General features: G+C 34.9%; 1 long non-coding RNA gene across 1 annotated transcript; it reads right to left on the reverse strand.

Moving 5' to 3' along the window:
* Nucleotides 1-1,328: 1,328 nt before the first annotated feature.
* On the reverse strand, nucleotides 1,329-2,445 carry LOC128226750 (uncharacterized). Its single transcript, XR_008259723.1, has 3 exons — nucleotides 2,339-2,445; nucleotides 1,909-1,998; nucleotides 1,329-1,557 (listed from the first exon to the last, which is right to left on the reverse strand). It is a non-coding gene; the product is annotated as an uncharacterized LOC128226750 (long non-coding RNA).
* Between the last annotated feature and the right edge of the window lie 6,516 nt (nucleotides 2,446-8,961).

Genomic DNA, 8,961 nt, shown 5'->3' on the forward strand with positions numbered 1-8,961 from the left:
CTTTGGGCAAGTTGAGTAACCTTAACCAATATTTAATACATCGTTTTGAAGCATAAATGTGCATAGGATATCTCCCTGTATCTCCAAGTACGGCATCATTACATGCAGTGTTATTGACATTCAAAAATCTTTTGCAAGCACACACCTGCACTGTTTCAATGCACTGTGGGTGTTTTAAGCCCCAAATTTCAGAGCCATATAACATAATAGATGCAATTTTCGAATCAAATACTTTAAAAAACGTTTTATATGGCAAGCAAGATAAATGTTGTAGAGAACTAAAAATGTACATAAGTACCTTCTTTGCTTTCACCGACATAGCCTCTGCCATTTTAAACATTGATAATCTATTTGAAAAAAACATCCCAACATATGTAAAACCATTGACAATTTCTATCTGTCTGCCATTATACGACCAATTTTCTCTTCTCGCCACCATTCCACCTCGTTTAAAAACAAGTACTTTTGATTTGGTGGTATTTACAATTAGTCTGCTCCTTAAACAAAACTGATATAAAACATTTAATTGTTTTTGTAAGCCAACACCAGTATCTGATATCAAAGCAATATCATCAGCGAACATAAGCAAAAATATTTCAACAATATCCGGAAATAATTGAATCCCTCTGATATTATTTTCACATAACATTGAATATAAGTCATTTATGAACATTGCAAATAAAACGGGGCTTAGGCTGCAGCCCTGACGTAAACCAACCGGACATGTAAATATGTCTGATACACCCTCGTTGGTTCTTACACATGCTTTGACAGATGAATAAATACATTGTATTGACTGGTATAAGTGACCCCTTACACAATTTTGTTTTAATACTTCATACAAAATTGGCCGATCAACTGAATCAAAAGCTTTTTGAAAGTCTATAAAAGCTACATTTAGAGGTTTCCCTTTCTTACATAAATATTTATTTACAATGGAGTATAAAACAAAAGCATTATCAGCTGTAGTATATCCTGCCCTAAATCCTGCTTGGGATTCTGAGAGTTTGTTGTAAGCCTCAACATAAAAGGTAACCCAGCAAACAATTGACGTTGGAAAGACGTTGTAACAACGTCAGAAACTGACGTTGGATAAACGTTGTATATTGGTTGAAAATGAAAGTTTTTAGACGTCGAAATCACGACGTTGAAACAACATCGGAGTTATGACGTTGAAACAATGTCGGAGTTACGACGTTGAAACAATGTCGTGATAACGACCCAAATCCATAGCATAAATATGCATACCACACAGGTAACAGGTAATTAGGAATTACCGCAGCATTCACCTACATTCATTAACAAACAACTTAGAGGATGTACAAGTTTTATTTTCACAACAAATCTGTACAGAAACTAAAAGTATTGAATGATAATGGCACATTAAATTATTAAAATGACACATTGTTAATTTATAAGTTTAGAGATGTATGTTAATTAACTTGTGTAAATAGTTCGTCGTCCTCCACCTCCTTGTCTGTGTGGAGCGTACTTCAGACAGGATCCAATTGCCCCCATCAACCTCATGTTCAGTAGCAGTAAACACAGTGACACTTGCTGAAATACATAACGATCTTGTCAAAAAAAATATATTGACTTGAAACTGCTGAGAATAAGGTTTTGATATCAAATTCCACACAACAAAATTTCCCCAGTTTTGGTACAATATTTGCTGTATGTTTTTCATTATCTTTTAATTGTTTTACTTATTTCAGTTACTGGAATCTGTGATCAAAGCTATCGCGTATGAAATCAATTCCAGTGAATCATTGCTTTGTTTTCCTTGAGCGGGCACTAGTGGTATTTTTATAAGTGGTGAATGCACAAGATTATACCTGGTACTCACTTTAATAATAACATAATTAAATGATTACTGTCAAGAAGCAGATTTGACTTGGCAAGTATTACCTTGAACACCTTGAAAAACTGCTTTTGGAAAGTCATTTTCTCCTTTTCCCCTTCACGGTAAAGCTAGGCATTACATCATCCGTCATAAACCTGTCAAAAAGGGGTACATAATAATATGAAATTGATAACAATATATATAATTTTGCTGGATGACATTGAATTTAACAAAAACAATTGTAAATAACATGGGCCTTTCGGACCCTGATCAAAGATGAAAATTACACAAAACTACTAGTATTTACAGACATTATTCAAGAGAACAATTAACATTGAATTTGTTTTCTCATACAAAAAAGTACAAATCGGCGCGATGTCAATTGAGGGCGAATCGGGTTGAATTACATGTATGCTAACATTTCATTGAAACAACCTTGTAAAACACCAGAAAATTATTGCTATAAACCGTTCATCATGCATTGTATCAACTTACCTTGTTGTATTATTTAAAATATGATCCGTCGAGTCTTTAGAGGAGTATTTGACTCTTTCTCTCTCATCAATATTCGTACACCTCATGAGCAATATGGCGGATCGAAATGGGTTCAAAATTGCGCGCGTCTATTTTAAGATAAGGAATTAAACATGCATTTTTTTCGGAATTATCTAAATGACATGATTAGAAGCTATCGATATAATTATTTATGCTAATTTTTGTTTAACAAGATGAATTTTAACAACAACAGAAAAAAGAAAGAAAAAAGTCTATAAACATGCGACACCATGCGGAAATTCCAATTACAGAAACCAAGGGCACAGACAAGGGAAGCAACTTGAATAATAACATGATCGAATTTTAATATTTATTTGCAGCAGTATCACGATTTTCGAGCAACATCATGTATATATCATGTATTAACTTAAAAAATACAACTTATTACAAACAATAACCAAATCACAACGTCGGTTCGATGTCTAATTGCGACGTCGGACTGACATCGTGATTTTGACGTTGATACAACGTTGTATTAAGTCGCCGACGTCGCGACCTAAATCCAACCTATATTCGACGTTGATCCAACGTCATGTGTTTGCTGGGAAGTCTCTTTGTTATTATTGATATCTAGACTTTACTAAAAACATCCAGTAATGCTATACCCCTGTAATTGTCTGGACTACTATAGCTACCCTTTTTGTGTAGAGGTATAATGACTGATTTTGCCCAGTTATCTGGAAATTCACCTCTAGAAAACAATCGATTAAAAAGTTTACGTATAAATGGTAACAATACATGTACGCCATATACTATCTGCCGGGGTATAAGACTACCTCCAGAAGCTTTATTTATATTCAATGCTTTTTATACTGTGTAGTATTTCTTCATCAGTAATCTCAGAATTAAAAATCAACTGTTCAATATCATCAAAATGTGTGTCTATATCGACAGAGACACATATATTATTACATACATGGTTATTTCCTTCAGAATTCGAAAATAGATTACTGAAGTGATCATACCATTTGTCCAATGATATAACATTCTCTGATTTAGGTTTATTTAATACCCGTTTAATTTCACTCCAGAATTTTCGGTAGTTGTTTACAGAGGACTCGACTTTATTTAAGTATTATCTGTTGAACAACATTCGTTTATGTCTACATACATTTTTTATATTTAGATTTACTTTGTACATAAGCATTCAAATTTTCATCACACCTGCGTTTTCTAAACCTTTTCAAAAGCTGTCTAGTAGTGCGTTTTGCCTGTGTACATTCTTTATCAAACCACACATTGCACTTCTTTGGTTTACATTTTTTTCTAATCTTTTGGAAGCTTTTACTACTGTTACAAATCACAGTTTCAAATTCCTGAATAATTGAATTTATATTGGTTTCAGCATCTGACAACATAGTATCTAGATTTGTAAAACACCCGTTTAGGATATTTTCAATTTACAATTTAAGTATTCCACACAATTATCTTGATTTAGGTCATAGAACATATCAGTACGTTTACGGGCATATCACCTTGATCTTCAAAGTCAAAGATTAGGGCACATGACTACTTTCAGTGCACGATTAATTAATCAATGTAATTATATCAAACAAATCTTTTGTCACAATATAATAATCTATGACACTACATCCGTTTTGATTGATAAAAGTAAAGCCAGCACCTCTATCATATCTACCGAAGCGACCATTCACAATGTAACATGTGAGCACTTTACAAAACTCTAGCAACTCACGCCCAAATTTATTAGATTTGGTGTCACATGATATCCTTTCAATACCAATATCACTGTCAATTATATCGCTGAACTCTTTTAACTCCGGAATATTGTCCGGACATACTGTGTAATCAAGAAGACTAGCAGTTCTGGCATTAAAGTCACCACATAAAATAAGAGCAGTGTCTAAAAGGTTATTACTTATTGTATGGTCTTCTAGTTGTTGCAACGCAGACATGACAGAATCATTATAAACTGGTGAATTTTCTGGTGGTATATATAATGTTATATAAAGTACATCTCGATCTAAAGACAATAACTTTTTATCTATTAGTAACATCACTCCAAAACTAAAATTGTCACATACACGTTTAAAATAACTAGCAATATTGTATTTTACCAAAACTGTTACACCACCCATAGCTCTACATCCAGCACAAGACTTTTTAGCATTACAAGAAAAACATGTATATTCATTGAAATATTTGTTACAATAGTCTGAGTCATAATACCAAGTTTCTTGTATACCGATTACGTCATATTGTTTTATAAATTCAATTATATTAGTAGAAAACAATTTCGATTTGAAACCTTCAATGTTCCAAGTTAAAAAATGTAGCAGTGTGTTCGTCTGTGTAGGGCTTTGGCCATCATCCTATCTGGAATGTCCGTCGACTCGAGCTGGCCTATCGTCATCCGAGATCACAATGTCCATATCAGAGGCAGGGTCTAAATCTGGACTCCTACCTCGACGTCTAGCTGCTCGTTTAAATGTTCTGGATTGTCCATCAAAGTCTACAGTGCCAGTCAACGCCGTTGCCTTTGGTCTAAAGGTTATAAGTTTACCCTTTTGGAAGTAACCAGTAAGACCGTTCTTCCTGATGTCCTTTAGCTTTTGTCGCTGTATGAATGATAAGTCATTCGATACCCGGATTCCCTTGCTTCTCAACGCTTCTCTGTGGTTGAATAACTCAAATTTATGATTACTATTTTTGAATTTTACAATCACCATTCTTGGTTCATCATCTTTTAATTCACCGACCCTTCTAGCACTAACAATCAAATCTATGTTAAACTCATCCGGTTTTCCAACTACATTTAAAACATTTTCAGACACAACATTTTCCAAAGATACCAATTCTGTCTCCGTTTCTTGCAAACCGAAAATTCGAAGCGACGATTTCAACCTTTCCGACTCTATAATATTTAACTGCCTTTCAATATTTGTCAAACGTTCTTCCTTAACTTCATCAGCAAGAGACAATGATGCTACATCACTATTCAGTAATTCATGTCCATGCTCAAGGATATCAACTTTCTCTTTAATAGATCGGATTTCATCCTTCAGACTTCCAATATCTTTTTGTACCCGGAAAACTTGCTCTTTCACACCCCTAACCTCCTCTTTAGTGTCAGCTATAGCGTACAGAATCAACCTCGTGTTTGGGTCAATCGTAGGGTCATCAGGATTAATATTCATACCTGGATTCAGTATGGGTCCCGGGTTGGTCTCCACATCTGACGATAGTATCAACACACGTCTGCAATAAGAACTATAGTGCCCTCCGAACGAAACACAAGATGGCATATATCCTTGCATGGTCCCGTGTAACGACGATGATGTCCATGTGCATATTTCTGTATACGACTCTGAGAGGTTCTCCAATAACCATTCGTGTGCAATCATAACTCCAGATACCGCTAATATTGTGAACAGAGCGTATGTGCAACATATGAAAGATCGTAGATGAATGTCAGATCCTGTCGTGAATTTATTATATTTCTCATATTTATAGCGCCTTTTATTCACTTTAGATGACAACGCAAACGCACCAATTCTCGCACGATATGTGCCAATGTCAATTCCCATTGTTACTATGTCCACAACGCGCTTCCGTAGAGATTTTCAATAACAGCCCATCAATATATTAAGAAACTATTATACGAGGATGCTGGTATAAATAGACTCACGATAATTACAACTTAACTTTGAAATGATACAAAGTTATTTGAATTGAGTCCATTTAAACAAATTAGAAAATACTCATAGCTAGGCGATGTTAAACATATTTTTTATAAATTTTGACTCAGCTTTGTGTGGCAGAACCAGCACTCTGACAGTGCAAAGTATTTTTGGTTAATCTTGTTAAACTAAAAATAAATCACTAGAATAGCAAAACAAACAGACAGTGATCTTTTATTGTTAGTACATCTCCAAAATGTTTCAATTACAGGATTTACAAAACTGATCATAAGTTTAAAGTATTATTGTTCACTTAGAGACATGTTAATTCCACTCTCATGAATTCTAGATGATTTATTAACCATGTGCCGGAGCCCGGAAAGTAAACATTTCTGAATAGTACAGTTGGGCGTAGGTTTTTATTTTAAGCGTGCAAATTAAGTACGTGAGATTGTCGTCTGAAGTTGCATTTTTATACTTCGTTTGAGATTTAAATCATAGGAAAATTAATTAAACGTACACTTTACATAGTTTAAAAATGAAACAATTTCTTCTGTCTCAATGAAAGTTATAAAGTATTTGACTATTTACCGGCTTCACCGTTATCGCTATATTACTTCTATATGACATTGAATTCTTGTATTTAATATTAATTAATGTTATGGTTTTAGTATTAAATGTCTAAACTAACATGTTAAATCAGAAACTGATACAAAAGGAGTATACGAGAATATATATAATGGGTTCATCCAAAAGAGTTGTTAAAAAGGATCATTCCAGTTTGGTCACGTGATGTTACTGTATATAAACAGACTCGAAAACAACGAGCAAAGAGGTCAGTTCATATAAGTATACATATATGCAGACTAGACGAAACGTCCTGTTCTCAGAACACTTTCCTGCCAAAGAAATGTCCGCGAGTCTTGCACATCCTATAAAAAAAATACCGAATTTATATATGGTTAATGGTTTTTAAGACACTCGTGCTATCCAATTTCCATATAACAACAAGTTAAGACCAAATAAATAAGAACATATCCAATAGTCAGAGCTATGGGACCACTGTATATGTCATTCATCGTAGGGCCCGTGGCAATTTGGATTCAAAATTAGTCGTTGAGCGAAAATCCCACAAAACGGTGTGAATAAAACTCCCCCTTTCGTCTCAAAAGTATGTTTCAGTCACACTCGCCATCGGGGATGTGACGGGGTCAAGCCATAAAGCAGCCACTATAAGTGTTTGTATTTTTGAGTTTATTAAGGTCTGCGCCCATTGGCTGCATTATGGCTACAGCCACAATACGGCGCGGACAGACCTTTATAAACGCAACAACAACAACAACAGGGGATGGTTAGTTCGTGTTTTGACGCCGATGGGAATACACGTCAATGCGTTAGTTTATAAGGAAGCTTTGAAGTATCTTATTCATTAAAGACAAGCATTGCGCAACAGCTTATAGTTTTTAGGCTCGGACACCCAAAGGGCTTCTTTTTGGCCTCTTAGTAAGCTCGGATCATTGCGATACAGACGGAACAGGGTCAGTGGTTTGATTCCCCGTACAAGCTATACAACTAGGACTGAGGGTTTCACTTCTATATTGTGAGATTGGTTAATGGATATTTTGTTTACTGGACCTGTCAACGTAAAGGTGTTTTAGTTATATCTGTTAATATGTTCTGGTACTGTATCGCCCCCCCCCCCCCATGTGGGAAATTATTAAACGTATTAAAGAGTGAAGTAAACATTACAGCTTTCACTAGCAAATTAGCAATGCTAAATGAAAAATAACTATGTATCAATTTAGAAAAATCTTGAAACCGTGTATCCTGCATATTTATTATTTACACTGTCATAAATGCAGTTTATATTTTACAATTTAATACGTGTACATATAACGTTTTATGCACAACTCATTGTTTAAGGATAATCCTCCAAGTTTTTCCACCCGAATATTTGATCAGTCGAGCTTCGTTTCACTTTTAAAATATCGTTGATTCTGCCATCGTAGAGTCCGAACACACCACCTGGAAAACAAGAAGACCAGTGCATATGAATGACAGAAATATCAGGACTATTTGGAGTCAGAAAAATAGCCAAGTAATTGTTATATATGATCGATTTGCCTGTACAAAACGTTTTCACTGTTTTAGTAAACTATGTTAGAAAGGGGATTTACAACCTACCAGTGTGTAGAAAAAGTATTCTGTTTCCCTTGAACAGTTCTGGGTTGTTATTCAGCTCCCGTTGCAGTCCTTTGAACATTCAACTGTCAGTTTTTTTTGGCTCTTATGTTTTAAATATGGCCAAATGTTAACATTATATATGGGTTTTTTTTTTATTTTTCATCTGAGCTTCTACATTGCATTGTCTTTATCATTTATTTAAAAACTTACAAGTTGGCTTGACTTGAATCGGCTTATGACTTTATACAGGACAAATGTATAGGACACATGTAACATAGATAGAGTATCGTTATACCTTATTCAGGAATGGCGTGCTGAAAATATAATCTACACATACAGTATATGAACACGTGCAATTCGTGTTTCAAAACGGAATGAAAGATTAAATAAACAAAGCTACCTTGCTGCCCGAGAGGGTGCTGCCAGTCATGTCGTCCCTCTTAATGGAAACGTGGAAACCTTTTGGGATTCCCGGGAGACGCCATTCGTGGATTGGAGTGGGTTTGTTTGCTAGCTGGCGGAATAACAATTTATTTTTGTACGCTTTTATATCAGCGTGTGTATACCACGTGATAAATTACGTCATATAAGTATACTACGTTTGAAGGCAACATTGTGCTTAAAATGATGACTTAAAACAAACATAACTTTTCTTTTCTACACCATTTTAAATGAAACAAAGGGCATTTTATGCCGTTGAAAGCGCCCCGCCTCCGTTTTATCACTGGCGTATCATTA

Source organism: Mya arenaria, chromosome 3, assembly GCF_026914265.1.
Source record: "Mya arenaria isolate MELC-2E11 chromosome 3, ASM2691426v1".
Lineage (NCBI taxonomy): Eukaryota > Metazoa > Mollusca > Bivalvia > Myida > Myidae > Mya > Mya arenaria.